The sequence below is a fragment of the Macaca nemestrina genome, chromosome 7 (genome assembly GCF_043159975.1).
Source record: "Macaca nemestrina isolate mMacNem1 chromosome 7, mMacNem.hap1, whole genome shotgun sequence".
Classification (NCBI taxonomy): Eukaryota; Metazoa; Chordata; class Mammalia; order Primates; family Cercopithecidae; genus Macaca; species Macaca nemestrina.
The window spans coordinates 94,127,743-94,146,540 of NC_092131.1; positions in this window are offsets into that span (position 1 = coordinate 94,127,743).

The following is an 18,798-nucleotide window of genomic DNA, read 5'->3' on the forward strand; positions in this document are numbered from 1 at the left end:
CTATATTGAAAACCCTGTCCTGATTGATAAATCTTCTTTTGGTTTCACCTTAAATGAAATGTGTGCATTATAGAAATTGTTATCCTTCTGTCCAGGGCCAAAAGAGATGATTCATTAGGGATGCCATGAAAATTTATAATCACATCATAAAGAAAGTAAATTTAAAGAGCATTCCTTTCACAATAAAGAACATATTATTGAGAAAGAGCTCACTAAACAAGGTGAGGTAGGAAAAAATGATCAAATATCGTGGTTGCTGGATCTAGACAATAAGAGTTGTTTTCATGCCCAAATCATGATTTACAGAACAGTGATCAAATCTTCTGAATTTATTCCACAATACTTTGCTATTGACATTTTTAATAGGTTTTACATTTACAGATCTTTTATTTATCTATTTGTTGGTTTGTTTCATTTCTTCATTTTTGGAGATGGTCGCTGGACTCAGGAGCAGATAGACATATAAAAAGCACAAGTAAGCCTAATAACATTGAAAAAAGGATAAAAGTTGGGACTTTTGCCTTTATGAAGCAGTACACATATTCTGTTGTATCACGGGATCCACTACTTGCTACTGAGATTATAGAGGATTAAATGAGAGATGAAATAGAAAGGAAGTTTATTTCATTTGCCCTTTATAAAATGTCAAAGAGAATTTTCTCTAAGGAGGAAACTTCTGGAAACTGTGATACTTCCTGGATGATCCAACCTGCCCATTCAGGCCAGGGGCTCTTTGATACCCAAAACCCAAGGCAGGAGAAGCTGCCCTTTGGGTGCCAGACAGAATTTTGTTTTCCAATCCATTTCTCACATTTGCACTGAAGACATCAGTGAAGCTCATATCCACTCAAGTCTGTGAATTATCTAGGATCAGTGGGTCTTATTGGGGAGTGGTAGAAGAAGATCCCAGTGGTCTCAACAGAGAAATAATTTTGGAAATGATGAGTATCCTCACATTTCAAGCTGTATAATAACTGCACAGTATCTGAAACCCCAATTGTTAAGGAAACTTGCTGACATAAGTGAAAAGGACAATTATTTGGACAGAAAAGGATGATTTGCTATAATTAATATTTACTTAGGAACAGCTACACATGGCAGGTCCCCTTGTTCTGACTGGTCTGTACCAGGGCACATGTGTTGGAGACATGCACAGTGACAAAAGGATCAGCACTTAAGCTCTCTTTCTGATTTTCACCCCATTTACTTTTGGATGAAACTTGGCACTCACAATCTCTTGAACTGTTCTCCCAGGTTGACGGTGTAACAAATATAATTTTTCAGCAAGATGGCTGCTGCCAGAAGCAGGCTCAGAAATGTCCATTTTAATTAAACATTTTACTTTCAATTACATTTCACAGTTTGCACATGGTGATACACGCTTTCATCACAAGGACTTTCAGATTGCTATATTAGTACCGTTTTCCTATGCAGGGAAATGTGTATCAGTGAAAATTACTCACATATGAAAAACAGTTTTTCCTTTGACTTGATCTATGGAAAGTTATTTACAAAAAGAGAATAGTAGTAGCTATTTCTAGACTTCTGGCCAGATTTTGAGGTGTTCAGTAGCAGGGAGCCCCCAAACTGATAAAGGGGCAATGGTAATGATAACTTATAGCAGAAAAAACTTGTGTTTTGTTATGTGTGCTCTTTCTTGATATGAGAAAAATATATGGCTATGCAACTTTACTGATGTTTCTGTGCCAAGATAAGTTATTTTAAAAAACAATTTTCACTTAAGAGTATCCAAAATTTATAAAGTACCCCTAAAAGCAAATTAACGAGATTTGATTCCTATCCTCCAGAAGCTTATAATACAAAGTATACACTCACACAGACATGTATTTTGTTTCAAAATGATACATAAACACATATTTCAAGAACCTTTTCAGATGTCTCCAGATTAGGAAAATATCTTTACTGTAACAAGATAGTAAACTCATTGGTGGCTCTTTCCGGAGCACACCACTTGAATAATTTATCATTCCAAGAAGGCAGGGAAGAAGTTTTTGTCAGGGTGCAGCTTATACTTTTCTTTTTAAGCAGATAAAATTGGGGAACAGTGCAGGCCAGGCATCATTTTTTAAATATTCATCTGAGAGAGAAAACAGTTTTAAATATTTCCTGGAGAGAAAACAGTTTGTGAGAGACCACTTCACATTGTTTTAAGTGAAATGTCTTGGGTAGTCATCCCCCCATCCCAGGCATTTAACTAGAAATTAAACAAGAGCTGAAATTCTCTTGGACCAAATGCTCTCTGCCGATTCCCCTACAAATAAGCCTCCATGGCGATTTCTTGGTTAAAGTCAGCCTAGGAGGGAACTACGTAAAGGTAGAGAAAGGTTTAATTTTGTTCTTTCAGATTCACTTTGAACACTGTTTTTTCTTTCTTTATAAATTTATTATTATTAAATGATATTAAATGTATCAGCCTGCCTTTCTTTCCTTCTTTCCTCCCTCCCTCGCACCCTCCCTTCTTTCCTTCCTTCCTTCCTTCCTTCCTTCCTTCCTTCCTTCCCTCCTTTCTTCTTTCTTTGCTTTCTTCTTATATTTCTTGATTAAAAAAGGCTCAGAAAAATATATTTGTATATTATTTAGTTATTTGTTTCACACTATTTCCACATTAGTAGAATTATCTCGAAGACAACTGAGAGGTCAGCTTTTACAGGATATTAGATTATAAAATTCATATTTGTGTCATGGAGGGGTACTCATCCTTGCATTTAATTCTCAAAGGAACACATTAAGAAAATATCTTCACAGAATGTAGGTAGAATAATTCTAAAGAAGGAAAAGTATTCAAAAAACTTACCAGTATAGCTGTGAATGATGGTAGGACTAAATTCAAGATTAGCCCACTACATAGAACAGATAGTTTTTCTAAGTTTACCTTCACAAGACCTTCTTTTTTCAATAATTGATTGCATGAGCTAAAAGTCATGACAGCCACATAAGACAGGAGATTATTATTTCTCAAATGAAGAAACTGAAGTACTTAGGCAAAGACACACATTTGGATCGCCCGTGTTGAGATAATGTTTTACCTGACAAGCTGACACAGTGAATCCCAATGCTCCCACACAGTTACATGTGGAATGAAGAGCCAAGCATACATCCCATTTAAGGAAATGAGTTGTGCTCCTCCTGCTCTAATCTCCAGAAAGACAAAGCCTTAAAAGATCAGCTGGACAAAAAGACTCCCCAAAAAGAGGCTGTGGGCCACCCCCAGAAAGCAGGCAGGACTAGTCGTGGGATGCACTCCACATTCAGAAAAGTGATCCCCCATAGAACCCTATATACATGTAAATAGTGATCCCTCATAGAACACATGTAAGGTATATAGCTACATCCTTTGAATATTTGTGCATATATATGTGCACATGTGTGTAACACATACATGCCACACGTGTGTTTTATTATCTGGATGATGGTAAAAGATGTCTTAGAAAAAATTATTCAATTTTGAAACGAACCCACCCATCAACACTGAAAATATTAGTAATCTACTACTTAGATTCTCTTATTATTGTTGTTAAGATTTTATTATTGTTGTTGTTATTTTATCATTCTAATGACTAACACAGGCCTAGCATCTGAGCCCTTCTTCAATCATTTACCCCAGAATGACCTTAACCAAGTAACTAACTTGCCTCCTTAGGCATTATTTTTTTTTCTTTGCAACATTATAATAAAAATAATAATTGGATTACCTAGGTAGACAACAATTAAATAAGTGAATGTATGTAAAGTACTGAGCCTAGGATATAAAAAAAATTTATACTCAATAAATGTCAACTAATTATTATTATTATGCATAAACAGATATGTATTTGAATTTCTAAGGAGAGGCAGATATTATAGACCAAGTTATTTATGAGTTTACGTTATTAAGCCTGTCCTAAGTACTGACTACAGAGCTTAGTACCCAAGAAGTGTCCAAAGAAGTGATTTTGAATTAATTAAATATTTCTCTTGACCCTGTTTTAAAATATGCTAATCTTACTATCCAGGATAAGGTTTACACTTAATACCCATTCCCTGAAGAGAGGTACACTGCCCTCTCATCTCTCCATATCTTTTAAAAATCCTTCTAGAATGTCTTTCTCCTGAATTGTTTCCAGGTTGTTGGCTATTATGGTTAATGCTGTCATAAATATTTGCATCTATGCCATTGAAATGAACATATCTCTTTTGATTTCTTTTGGGCAGCTATCTAGAAGTTGAATTTCCAGATTATTTGGTTAGTTTATGTTTAATTTTTTAAGAAGCTGCCAAAGAGTTTTCAAAACAGCTGTACTAGTTTACATACCCTTGGGCAATGTATGAATGTTCCTGTTGCTCCATGGTCACACCGATGCTTGTTTTTGTCTGACTTTTGCATTATGATGATTCCAGTGGATATTTAGTGTTGCCTCATTATAGTTTAAATTTGTATTTCTTAATGACTAATGATGTTGAGAGTCTTTTCATGGGTTTATTTGGTCTTTGGTGAAACTATTATTGAAGTTGTTGCCCATGTTTTAAATTAGGTTTTACTTTCTTATTATTAAATTGTAAGTGACATTTATGTATTTTAGATCTATGATTTTTTAAAATCAGATATATGATTTGAAAATATTTATTCTCAGGCTTTCACTTCTCTTTTCATTCTCTTAACACTGTCCTTTTAAGCAGAACTTTTTAATGTGGATGAAGTGAAATTTGTACAACTATTCTTCTGTATATCAAGACCTCGGTGTCATATCTAACAACTCTTTTTGTGTTGAGAGTTAGAAAGGATTTTCTCACAAATCTTTAATCTTAAAGTTATATTTTTTTATCGCTTACATTTAGGTTTATAATCCTTTTTGAGTTAGCCTTTGTGAATGGTGAGAGGTAGACATCAAGTTCATTTTGTGCATGCAGTATCTACTTGTCTTAGTTTCACTTGTTGAAAAGACCCTCCTTTTCCTGATTGAAGTACCTTGACACCTTTGTTAAAGATACCAATTGTCCATAGATGTACAAATTTACCTATGGAATTTGAAATCTATCCCATTAATCTAAATGCCTATATTTGCATAATCACAGCACTTTTTGATTAATCTGACTTTATGGTAATCTTTTCTATAAGGTAGTATAGTATGCAGCACCTTAAAATGACCTAGATTTCCCATCATAATCCCTGGGACTATGAATATGATAAAATATTATGCCTAGATTATGAGACACTACTTGGTAATAGTGACTTTGCATGTGTGATTAAGGTTACTAATCAGTTGGCTTTGACTTAATCAAAAGAGAGTTCTTGGGCATGGTGGCACGTGCCTGTAATCCCAGTTACTCGGGAGGCTGAGGCAGGAGAATCACTTGAACCAGGGAGTCAGAGGTTGTGGTGAGCCGAGATCGTGCCACTGCACTCCAGCCTGGTGACAGAGTGTGAGACTCTGTCTCAAAAAAAAATAAAAAATAAACAAATAAAAAAAGTCTCCTCTGCATGGACCTGATCTAATGACACCAGTGCTTTGAGAGCAGACTTTCTCTGACAGTAGTAGAGAATATCTAGGAGAGACTTTGTGTGCGAAGAAGATGTGGTTCATCGTTGCTTCCTTAAGGATAGAGGAAGCATTATGAAAACAAATGCAGGAGGGCTCTAAAAGCAAGCAGCAGCTTCTAAGTGATAGCAGCATGGTAGCAGGTGCTTCAGTTCTGCAGCAGGAAGAAGGCAGATTTTTCAAGAACAGGAATGAGCTTTGAGATCAGTGGAGAACAAAGCTAGCTGACACTTTTGTTTCATTCCTGTGATACACTGAGTATAAAAATCAGCCCTGCCATGCTGCACTTCTGATACAGGGAACTGTCATGGACTAAATGGTTTTTGTTTTAAATGGCTCCATTTGTGATCATTTGTTTTATGACAAAAGTGAACTAACGAAGACATTGTAAATTCTTCAACTTTATTTATCTTTTTCAAAATTGATATGGATGTCCTAAGCACTCTTCATTTTCATACAAAGTTTGAAATTTGACCGGTTAAATTCTACAGAGAAGTCTGCAGGATTGCACAGAATTGGTAGGTCATTTGGGGTAGAATTGCCGTCTTAATAAAATAATGTTAAGTCTTTCAATCTGTAACATTGAATAAATGTTCTTCTATTTAAATCTTTTTCTAATTCCTCTCAACAATGTTTTATTTTCCTTAATATACAAATCTTGCAATATTTTATTAAATTTATTCCTAAGTGTTTTTTCTTTCTATGATGTTATCAATTGAATTATTTTCTTAATTTTAGTTTTGAATTGTTCCTTGCTAGTAAACAAAAATGCAATTGATTTCTGGATAGTGAATTTGTATCTTCTGCCCTTGCTACAAATGTGTAATTATTTTAGTAGTTTTTGAGGTGATTCCTCAGGATTTTTTACACAAAGTATCAAGTTAGGTGCAAAAAATTATTTGAAATTTTCCTTTCCAAACCCAGTGCTTTTTCTCCCTCACTATGAAATTTACTTAGATATCAAGGAAAATGTTGAACAGAAAGTAGTGAGACTGGAAAAACTTGTCATGTCCCCCATCTTAGCTAGAAACACTTCGGTCTTTAACCATTAAGCTTGATGTCAGCTGTGAGGCATTTTTCAATAGATATATTTATTAAATCGAGAAGTTCCATTTTATAATCAATTTGCAGAATGATTGTTAAATTGGTAAATTGTTGAATGTGTATTAAATTTTGTAATATGCTTCCTTAACCTATTAAAAGGATACTATTTTTGTTTTTTATTCTATCAATATGGTACATTACATTAATTTTTTTTGGATGCTAAACTAAGCTTTGATTCCTAGAGTAAACCTCATTTGTCATGATATATGATGCTTTTGTAATATGTTGCTCGATTTCATTCACTGATTTTTTAAAGACACCTGTGTTTCTGTTTATAAGGGTTCCTGGTCTGCAGTTTTATTTTATTGTGGTGTCTTCATCAGGCCTCCGTTTCAGAGTAATCATGAATCCTTAGAATGAGTTGGGACAGGTTTTCTCTACCTCTATCATCTGAAAGAGCTTGTAAAAGATTGGTTTGGTTTAAATATTTTATTGTATTCACCAAAGAAATCTTCTGAGCCTGAAATTTTTGGGAGAGAGGGATGTTTGTTATTATATACTTTCTATGCTTGTTATCAATGTATTCAAAAGTTTTATTTCTTTGTGAGCCAGTTTTGGTAATTTGTGTCTTTTAAGGTATGTGTCATTTTATCTCTGCTGTCTAATTTTCTGACATATCAAAATATAAAATATGAAGAAATATGTTCATCATATTCCCTTATAATCATATTCATTTGTTAGAGTTAATGATGATATCCATTTTTTCATTCCTAGTTTTGATAAGTTGCATCTTCTTTCTTTTTCTCTGTTAGTTTAGCTAAAGGATGATCAATTTTCTTGAAATTTTAAGAAACCAATTTCTGAGTTTATTGATTTTCTTCATTTTTTCCTTTTCTTTTATTATTCTTTTTACTCTACCTGTCTTCAGTTTAGTTTTCTACTTTTTTTCTAATTATCAGTCCTTGCTAACGTTTGACAACTGGACCTGAAACTTACTCTCACGCAAACAGAAAATTGGCCACAATCTGCTTTTCTTTTTTTTTTTTTTAACATACTATATGATTTAATCGTTATGAAATTTAAAAATAGATAAAACAAGCCTTTACTTGTAGAAATTAGAACTACAGTTGCTTCTGGAACAGGTAAGGGGACTGTCTCTAAAGGAGCACAAGCAAATTTCAGGAGTGATGAAAATGTTCTACATGTTTTTTTGTGTAATGACCACATTAGTGTATATACATTTGTCAACATTCATTGATTGGTATATTTAAGATATATTAATTTTATTACATATAAAGTAATCACAATTTTTTAAGTTCTTTTGTTATTATTATTATACTTTAAGTTCTAGGGTACATGCGCACAATGTGCAGGTTTGTTACCTATGTGTACATGTGCCATGTTGGTGTGCTGCACCCGTTAACTCGTCATTTACATTAGGTATATCTCCTAATGCTCTCCCTCCCACCTCCCTGCACCCCACGACAGACCCCAGCGTGTGATGTTCCCCTTCCTGTGTTCGAGTGTTCTCATTGTTCAATTCCCACCTATGAGTGAAAAAATGCGGTGTTTGGTTTTCTGTCCTTACGATAGTATGCTCAGAATGATGGTTTCTAGCTTCATCCATGTCCCTACAAAGGACATGAACTCATCATTTTTTATGCCTGCATAGTATTCCGTGGTGTATATATGCCCCACTTTCTTAATCCAGTCTATCATTGATGGACATTTGGGTTGGTTCCAAGTCTTTGCTATTGTGAGTAGTGCTTCAATAAACATACATGTGCATATGTCTTTATAGCAGCATGATTTATGATCCTTTGGGTATATGCCCAGTAATGGGATGGCTGGGTCAAATGGTATTTCTAGTTCTAGATCCTTGAGGAATCACCACACTATCTTCCACAATGGTTGAATTAGTTTACACTCCCACCAACAGTGTACAAAAAGATTCCTATTTCTCCACATCCTCTCCAGCACTCGTTGTTTCCTGACTTTTTAATGATCACCATTCTAACTGGTGTGAGATGGTATCTCATTATGATTTTGATTTGCATTTCTCTGATGACCAGTGATGATGAGCATTTTTTTCATGTCTGTTGGCTGCATAAATGTCTTCCTTTGAGAAGTATCTGTTCATATCCTTTGCCCACTGTTGATGGGGTTGTGTGTGTGTGTGTGTGTTTTTTTTCTTGAAATTTGTTTAAGTTCTTTGTATATTCTGGATATTAGGCCACAATCTGCTTTTCAAGAGCCAAAGTGTGGCTTATTTCTCCTGTCATTACCTTTCTTTAAACATGTTGTCAGATGGTAACCTTCAAAACAACTAAACACAAAGAGATAGATGTGATTGAAGAAATGAACAATGGAAAACTACCTAACATTTTAGGCATCCCTCAGAAAAGTGAAACAAAGCAGCAGATGAAAACATAGTATAGTGAGGAAAACTTTCTTCAGATACCACTTTGCCACCCAAAAGAGAAATAAGATCTAAGTAACAAATCCTGTTTCCAAATGCAATGAAAAGACAATTACATATTATTTATGAAGGAAAAATTACAGTCACATGGTTAAGAAAAATATTATTTGATTTACAGTGCCATTAATAACCACAAAATAGCTGAGACTCAGACATTTTTGCAGCACTGAATAATGAAACACATTGGGAACATGCCTATACATTTATGAAGAGGAACAGTTTTGATATAGTATATTTCTAAATAGCCCACTTTTCTACTGTAAATTTCAAGTATTAATAGGTCAGAAAATATACAACTCATGCAATCTTTGCAATATTATCTGAAGAATATAGTCCAGTCAAAGAAGAGATAAATACAAATATCGAACATAAAATTCACTATAAAAAGGACTGAATTTATATAAATATAACAAATTTTTCACAGCAATTCTAGATAGTTAGATGTGATTATAGTAGTAGATTCTAACATCAGAGATTATGCTCTTAAAATGTTTGTAAAGAGTAAAATGATTGAGCAACAGTAAATAAAACTAAGAACATATTTCCAGGAAAAATTACAAGCACATAGAATGCTGATGGGGAGAATAAGGATACATTTGATTCCTCATTTTCATTAGAAGAATATATTTTAAATTTCTATATTTAGAAAAAAAATTAAGTAATATCTTTGTAAAGTTCAAAAGTAATGATAAACAAGTTTAGAATAAGATGATTATCTTAAAAATACTGATGCAGAGGGGAGCAGGGGAAGGAGATCAAAGAAAAGTGGAATAAAATTGTCCAAACAAAATCAGGCCGGGCGCGGTGGCTCAAGCCTGTAATCCCAGCACTTTGGGAGGCCGAGACGGGCGGATCACAAGGTCAGGAGATCGAGACCATCCTGGCTAACATGGTGAAACCCCGTCTCTACTAAAAATACAAAAAAACTAGCCGGGCGAGGTGGCAGGCGCCTGTAGTCCCAGCTACTCGGGAGGCTGAGGCAGGAGAATGGGGTAAACCCGGGAGGCGGAGCTTGCAGTGAGCTGAGATCAGGCCACTGCACTCCAGCCTGGGCGACAGAGCGAGACTCCGTCTCAAAAAAAAAAAAAAAAAAAAAAAAAAAATTGTCCAAACAAAATCAATCGAAAAATAAACTGACTCTCAATGACGAGAAAGCTAAACTGAAAGTGCAATAATAAAACATTTAAAGAACTTAGAACGATATTGCAACGAGTAAAAATTCAATATTAGTGCTACAAAGAAAATTTCTGATAAATCATCCAAAATGAATAAGTAAACAAGCAAACAAACAAAAAACAAATCATGACTAAATGCTGTTTACAGAACATGCACAGAATAGAAGAAAAAAAGAAAAATGGGGGAAAAAAGACCAAAGATTTTATAGGAAAATTCAAATAAAAAATAAGGCCATGCCATTATTGCAAATATGATTTTACCATAAGAAATTAAGCAGGAAAAAAATGTCATTTCCTACATACATAGAAGGTACAGTTCATCATGGTGATATAAAAGCAGATTTTCATATGAGACATAATATGGAGCAAAAATATTAGTAATCCATTATCAGAAATACAAGGAAAGGCCGGGCACGGTGGCTCATGCCTGTAATCCCAGCACTTTGGGATGCCAATGTGGGTGGATCATGTGAGGTCAGGAGTTCGAGGCCAGCCTGACCAATGTGGCATAACCTTGTCTTTACTAAAAATATAAAAGTTAGCCAGGCATGGTGGCATGCACCTGTAATCCCAACTACTCGGTAGGCTGTGACAAGAGAATCACTTGAACCCGGGAGGCAGACGTGCAGTGAGCTGAGGTCTCACCACTGTACTCCAGTCTGGGCAGCAGAGTGAGACTCTGTCAGGTTAAAAAAAAAAAAAAAAAAAAAAAAGGAAAGGAAAGCAATACAAGAAAAATGAACAGAAATACACTTATTGTGGGAGATGTGGAAATATTTTTTTCAAAAGTAGACCATAGAAAACATAGGTATATTCAAAATATAAGAAATATATGGTTCACACCTGTAATCCAGCACTTTGGGAGGCCAAAGTGGGAGGATCACGAAGTCAGGAGATCGAGACCATCCTGTCTAACATGGTGAAACCCCGTGTCTATTAAAAGTACAGAAAAAAATTAGCCGGGTGTGGTGGCGTGCACCTGTAGTCCCAGCTACTCGAGAGGCTGAGGCAGGAGAATGGTGTGAACCCGGGAGGTGGAGCTTACAGTAAGCCGAGATCACGCCACTGCACTCCAGCCTGGGCAACGGAGCGAGACTCTGTCTTAAAAAAAATAAAATAAAAGAAGAAGGAAGAAAAAAAGAAATAGAATAAGGTTGACTTGTATATTTATTGTTCTTACTACCTATAACAATAATGGTTAAGATTGTCTAACAGTTTACTCAATGCGTGTTTAAATGGGTTATCCAAGATGGTACATATAACATTTGAGAGTGTTACTTCTGTTATATTTTTTGACAGATGGAAATAAAACATACTGAGACTGGAGAAATCAGTTATTTTCCTGGGTTTGGTAACTAATAAGTTCTATAGTGATATCAAACTTAGATCTGTCTATTCCAAAACTCACATTCTTAACCAAATGGTCACAAAGCACAAATTATACAGCGAATTTATATGAACTCATTAAAAATAAAACCCTAGAAACTAATAACTTTTATCTAAAGTAAAAACTATAATTTTTCAAATGTTTAAATACAGAAAATTTTCTAAATTTCTAACAAACCAAGAGGATATGAAGCCTTTATTTGCAAAATGTAAGAAAAAGCAGGCTAAAAGAATTGAAAAATATAGAAACAAAACTATACGTGGAAAAGACGTTTTTTATGTTTAATATATTATGAAATATTTTATGTGAATGAATTATTTTGCTTTGAAATTAATTATTTAGCTTTTCAGAGAACTTTGAAAATATCTTCGCAAGAAACATAAGGCAAACAGGAATATTTCAATTAAGAGAATAAAGAAAATTAATCATGAAAATTCAATAGTAAATACAAGAATTTGTTCAAAAAAAAAAAGGTGACATTTACAAGTTTTATCATTACAATTCTAATTTTGTTTTTTTTTTTTAAGAGACAGGTTCTTGCTGTGTTGCCCAGGTTGGATTTGAACTCCTGGGCTCAAGAGACCCTTCCGCCTCAACCTGGCAGAATTTGGATACCCTGGCAAAACATTCTTTCAGATGAATAAACAATGGAAAGATCCAACAATATATTGAAAAGGGATGATAATGATAATAAACTTCCACTAACGTACTCTAAAGCACACAAAAATGTCACACTTCAACATTAGTTCAGGAGTACACTTTTTCTCAATGGAAAGAAACGGCCCTGAAATAAGCCAATCATATATGGGAATCTAATGCACAATGAAAACAGTTTATAAAACATCTGAAAGAAATATGGATTAGTTGATAAATGCAATTTTTCTCTGTTAGATAATTTGTTTGCATTTTATGTATTCAAGTAATCAGTATTAAAATTTAAGAAAAACAAACCTGGAAAATAAATTTGCACCACAAATGATAGCATTAAAACGATTCATTCTAATTTACAAATGTATTTTACTAATCTGTCAACAAATAATAAGCTTCCCCCTAAGAAAAATGAATAGAAACATGTATGCAATATGAGAAATAAAATGCACAGATGATTAATAGATTTAAAATAGAATTTTAGTATGGAGAGTATTTTTTAACACATGTTAAAATACTAAAACATCATGGTTCAATTATAGGCTAGTCAACTATTACCATCCAATTGAAAATATGCATTCTAATGACAACTTTCAGATAGTAGCTTTTTACAATAGCTATGGAGATCTGATAGTATTTATCACAATTTAAAGTATATGCTGTTTTGATGCAATAACTCCACTTACACAAAATCATTCAAAGAAAGAAATAATGCCAGTAATTTTCCAGAGAATAAAATGAGTAAATATTCTCTAACTTATTTAATGCGACTACCTTAACTTTGATTCTAAACTTGACAGAGACATTTCAAAAGGAGAAAATTCCAAGTCAGCTATTATATAACTGGATTCACAGAGACAAAATGTAATATTAGTAAATTGAAACCAGCAATACATAGAAGATAAATAAGGAAGATCAACTTTAGTTTATTCTGGGAATCCAATGCAAGATTGATTTAACATTTAAAAACTGTCCAATATAATTGATGCAGACAAGACAAAAAAAGAAATAAATCATATTGCATAGTCACCCTGATAAAAGCTCTTGATAAAATTTAGGATTCATTTAATATAAAAGCCATGTGTAATTTAGAAATAGAAAGGCAATCTAGGGCCAGGTGCATTGGCTCACACCTGTAATCCCAATGCTTTGGGAGTCCAAGGCAGGAGGATCCCTTGAGCCCAGGAGTTAAATGTTACCGTGACCTATGATCTTGCCACTGCACTCCAACTGGGTGACACAGCAAGACTCTATCTCTTAAAGAAAATAAAAAGGCAATCTAGGCATCTATGCTCTTTCTAAATCTGATCAATGCTATCTACAAAACCTAGAGCAAATATTCTTCATGATAAAATGTTAAAAGTTTCCCTCTGGAATCTGGGGAAAACAAGAATGTCTGTGATCAAAGCATCTATTAAACATCATACTGGAAGCTCGACCCAATGTTAAGTTAAAGTATAGGAAAGGGAAACAAAAGTCATTGTTTGCAGGTTTATGTTGAAAACATGAAAGACAAAAGTAGACATGACAGAAATAAAGAATAAGTATTTTACCAGATAGCAAGACATTATGAAATTGTAGTAATTAATACACTGTGACATTGGAAATAGATAAATAAATATTGAGCAAAATAAGTCAGATGACAAAGAACACTTACCATATGAACCTATTTATATAAATTTCAGAAAACAGATAAAACTTAATGATAGTGGTATATAGGAAAATAAACATTTGCTATTAAAACAAAAGCTTATAGTAAGGTGAAAACACCAAGTCTCATTCTTTGTATTTCCCAAACATTGGCTATTAAAATAATATGCAGAGTGATCACCACCTCCTGCCAAAGATAGGCTTAAGGCAACAGTAGAAACTCTACAACTCATGTGTAATGCTGGGTATAAAGACGAGACAAGTGGTTCAACACACCCAGTCTCAGCTGCCTTGGAAGGTATACTTACAGATGAGGGTAACAGAACTTATTAAACTTGACAAATCAGGAGTAGGAAAAGTAGATTTTGCTTTCTCTTCCATATCAGTTATTTTACTAAACACTTCTCAAGATGTGAAGGCTAAAGGAAGGGGTAATCATCAAAAAATAATTGTCACTGTTTTAAAATGAATAATTTTATGTACCAATAACTGTTCTGGGGACTTAAATGGTTGCTTTGTGACTCACAGCAACAAATAGAACAGTCACTATTACATCCCCAGTCAAAGGATCATGGAAAGAAATGCCAACACTCTAGTTTCTCTCACCTGAGGAGCTGCCAGGAGCTGAAGGCCATTGCATTGGTTGGTGTAGCTGAGTGAGCACTCCTCCAGGCTGAAATGGACTGACTCACCTCCTTTTGAGTAGCTGACAGATTTACTACATGGAGTGGGGGACCTTTCCCAGTATATTATTCCTATTCTGATTATGAGTTTCAGTCATGAATTAGATTACTCACCCAAAACAAATTTTTGTTATATATGAATTCTTATATATGAAAAATTCCTTCTTATATATGAAAAACATCCAATATTTGAAATAAAAATAACTCAAATTAATGTGATGTTTTCTGCTTAATTATTGTTTCTTAAAAAGTTCTCTTTGAACACTAAGAAATGCAAATTTCAGTACCAAAGAGGAAAGGGCATATATTTTTGGAGCTCTCTGATGATCAGGAGATATAAAATTGTTTTTGCATTTGCTATGGTGTGGGTTGCAGCATGGATCATGCTGCTTATTTATAGGCCTAATGGTGACAGAGTGTCACCCATTTAATTATACTGAGGAGGTTGTTCATATCTAAGGGAGTAATACATCAGGAGCATTCATCAAAATAAAAAATAGTTTAACTTCATAACAGTATTTCAATCTCTTGATGAATCTTATCTTTCCAAATTTTTTACCTTTTTAAATGTAAACTCAAACTTAGCCATAATCTATTATTTATATTTTTATCTTCATCTCTAATTTTGGTGATCAGCTGCTCAAGCATTATAAAATTGAACAGCTTGAGATTAGCATGCAAGGTTTCAGTCAGAAAAGCTTAACACTCAAATACCATATTATAGTTTAGCTATTTATCCATAATCAAATTTATAGTAATTAAATAAAATGCTTAAGGATTTTAAATCCATCTTATAAAGTAATCTAATTTATATTTATAACTTCATAATTATATTATGTTCCAATGATTACTAGAATCTTATATATTGAGAGTGAACAATATAGATAGACTTATTTTTTTCCATGGTTATTTGATCTCACTAATTATACATTTAATAATGATCAATTATAAGTTAATGTACATAATTGTTTTATTAAATCTAAATCATAGTTAAACATTTATTTAATAATCTAAGTTAGTATTGCCCTTTAACGTCTCTCAGTAAATTAGAGTTACATTTACTCACCTAAAATTTTAAGAGTTTTAAATTATATTTTTTCTACCGACTCCTTTCTTTTCTTGAATTATGGTTGATGCAAAAGTAATTGTGATTTTTACCATTGAAAGTAAGGGAAAAGATCACAATTACACTTGCACCAACCTAATAAAATAAACCAACATACTTATTGTAACACAACGAGATCATGAAGAGTAAAATCTTAGACTTTGAATGATTGAGACTGTTTTGTTTGCTGGTTTGTCTGAATGCTGGTATCGAAGAGATATGATTCATTTTATTTTACATGGAGTGGTATAGTAATAACTTGAAGAACTGGTAACTTTCCCTTAGCCAACCGCTATTCTAAGCTCTTTACATCAACATATCATTTAATTTTCAAACAACCTTGAAGGGGAGTGCTATTATTATTCTCTTTAAGGGAAGAAGAAACTGAGACATAGAGAAGTTAACTAAACTTTCTGAAAGTCAAACAGGTAGTGAGTGAGACAGCCAAGCATCTGGACTCTAAAGCTTAGGCTCTTAACCACTGTTCTTTCTCCGGCTTCAATATCCTTGGCTTCAACTTACAGGAGCTTAAAGACTGAGAGTTGCAAATATAACTAATAAGTTATTTATCACCTCCATGTAATATTTTCCTATTGGGAAAGCTATGAATGTCTTTTTGTTATATAACAAATGTTTCTAATTAAGGCATGTGAGAGGGGAATTTTCCATTTATTAAACTACATATGGTTCTTGAATTCTATTTATGTTACTGACTATAAGCTCATCAGAGGTGTGTTTTTCTTTTGTTTCAAATACAATTAGGAAACCCAAACAAATTTGTTTTAAATGTTTGAAGTAGATACCTGAAGTAAGAACGAATCAACATAAGAAAGCGAATCAATAGAAACAGGGAGGAGTTCTGAAGGTCTGCATATGTGTGTCTGCATACCTGCAGGATGGAAGCAAAACCAGGTCTCCTCCTTTAAGATTTGAAAGTAACAGATGTACATATAATATCCATAGTGATTGAGTAAAATACATTAAAGCAGTCCTTCTTAAGAAACCAATGTTACAAAGCTATGGAGATAGAAGCCAAATTTGGTGAGTGCTCTTTATTGTCCAATGCTGTGCATGCCACTTTGTGTACATTTTCATCTAATTTTCCTAACGACTTAGTGAAGGACGTATTATTCCATATTAAAGTTGGGGGTCTCAGAACTGTTCAAATAACGTCCTTAGTGAAGAAGTAGCATGGTTCCATTGGGAGCCACATCTTATCTAGTGCCTAAAACTGTCATTATCCACGTTCTCTTTTAAGAATCCTATAGCCTTAGGCTGGGCACGGTGGCTCACGCCTGTAATCCCAGCACTTTGGGAGGCCAAGGCGGGCAAATCACCTGAGATCAGGAGTTTGAGGTCAGCCTGGCCAACATGGTGAAACCCCGTCTCTACTAAAACTACAAAAAAAAAAAAAAAAAAAAAAAATTAGCCAGGTATGGTGGCAGTCACCTGTTATTCTGGCTACTTGGGAGGCTGAGGCAGGAGAATCTCTTGAACGCAGGGGTGGGAGGTTGCAGTGAGCCGAGATCTTGCCACTGTACTCCAGCTTGGGCAACAGAGCAAGACTGTCTTAAAAAAAAAAAAAAAATTACAGCCTTAGAGAACTGTTACTATTACAATGGACCCAGAGGGTCACATTTCTATATTTGATTGTCTTTCATGTCCTAAACATGATATATATTTATACAGAATAATATGTAAGTAGGTATGCTTTTATAATATAGCATGGGTGCATGCAAAGAGAATAGTCACTAATCTGCTAATACAAAATAAGACATGCAATCAATTAATATTTAAACATTACTGATTACGAAAAGAAAATTTTCACATGTGAGCTACAAAACTGATCTCCCAAACTGGTCTCATTTTAATTAGTTTTTGCAATGGCATCCTAGTTTATATTTAGATATTCAATATTCTGTAATATGGGCATATACATTCTGAAGGTTATTAACAGTTTTTGTAAGTTTTTAAGTTTATAGGTTGGCTTCAGAGTCAAATTGCTTGATTACAGTTAAACCCAGAAAGTAAACTTCCATCCTCAAATATCATAAATTTTAAAATGTTTAAGATAGTAATTATACTTTTAAAAAGCACCAAAAAATTGTAAGCATAATTCGAGACATTTCATAGATACGATCACATTTGACAGAATCGTTCACATTCCCTACAGGGGACAGCATTTTTACACTAAACAAGCCTGGATTTATGATACCGGCTCCCTTTAAAGCAATGCCTTCCAGGTCTCCAGACTCCACAGAAGATGAATTCAGTTCACCGCCTCAGGCCTGGAGATTTGGCCCCCAATGAGACGGATTGATGCAGTTTGCTTCCTTGCTTAATATCTTCTCTAGGTGGCAGACTGGAGAGATGGTGTCTGGAAGGTGATTTGGTGAAAATGGTGGTAATTTAGCAGCAATTTTTGTAGCTAGTATACCCCAGTGGGAGTCATTCTGTTCCCTAGAAAGTAAGAGCTTTGATCAAACATCCATGTAGGGAGGCTTATGGGCTCAACATGGAGTTAAGTTGAAGAAATGGGTAAAACACACAGAGCTGATTCCAACCTAACAGGCAAGGCACTGCACAAGATGTGATGTGGGTATCCACTGAAATGCAGGACTGTGGTGAGAGTTTAGATTAAATCACATCTGCTGCCACCATCAGTATTCTTTCTCTTTGCTGTTTTCCTATTTGGAAGAGAGCTCATAAATGGACATGAGTACAGAATGATGAGTGAGACAAGTGATAAATAAAGACAAAGAAAATAAAACTCAGTTCTCTTTCTCGCCTTTTCTCATCGTTCAGAGCAAAATGGGGAAACACGTTGATATTCAGAGCCTCATGGTAAGATATTCACATTTTCATGTGTGATCCTAATAACTTTTTAAAAATTATTTTGACGAGCAACGGGAAAAACATTTTTCTTAACCTCTTTAAGAGCACATAGAGGAACAGTATCAACCTTGCTGAATGTGATCACAATAATTAAACCTTCATTTCATGAAAACTGTGAAATGCTTAATTCATTAGCTAATTAACTGTATTATTTATTAAACCAAATTTAATGGGCATATACTGGGTGCCACCTTG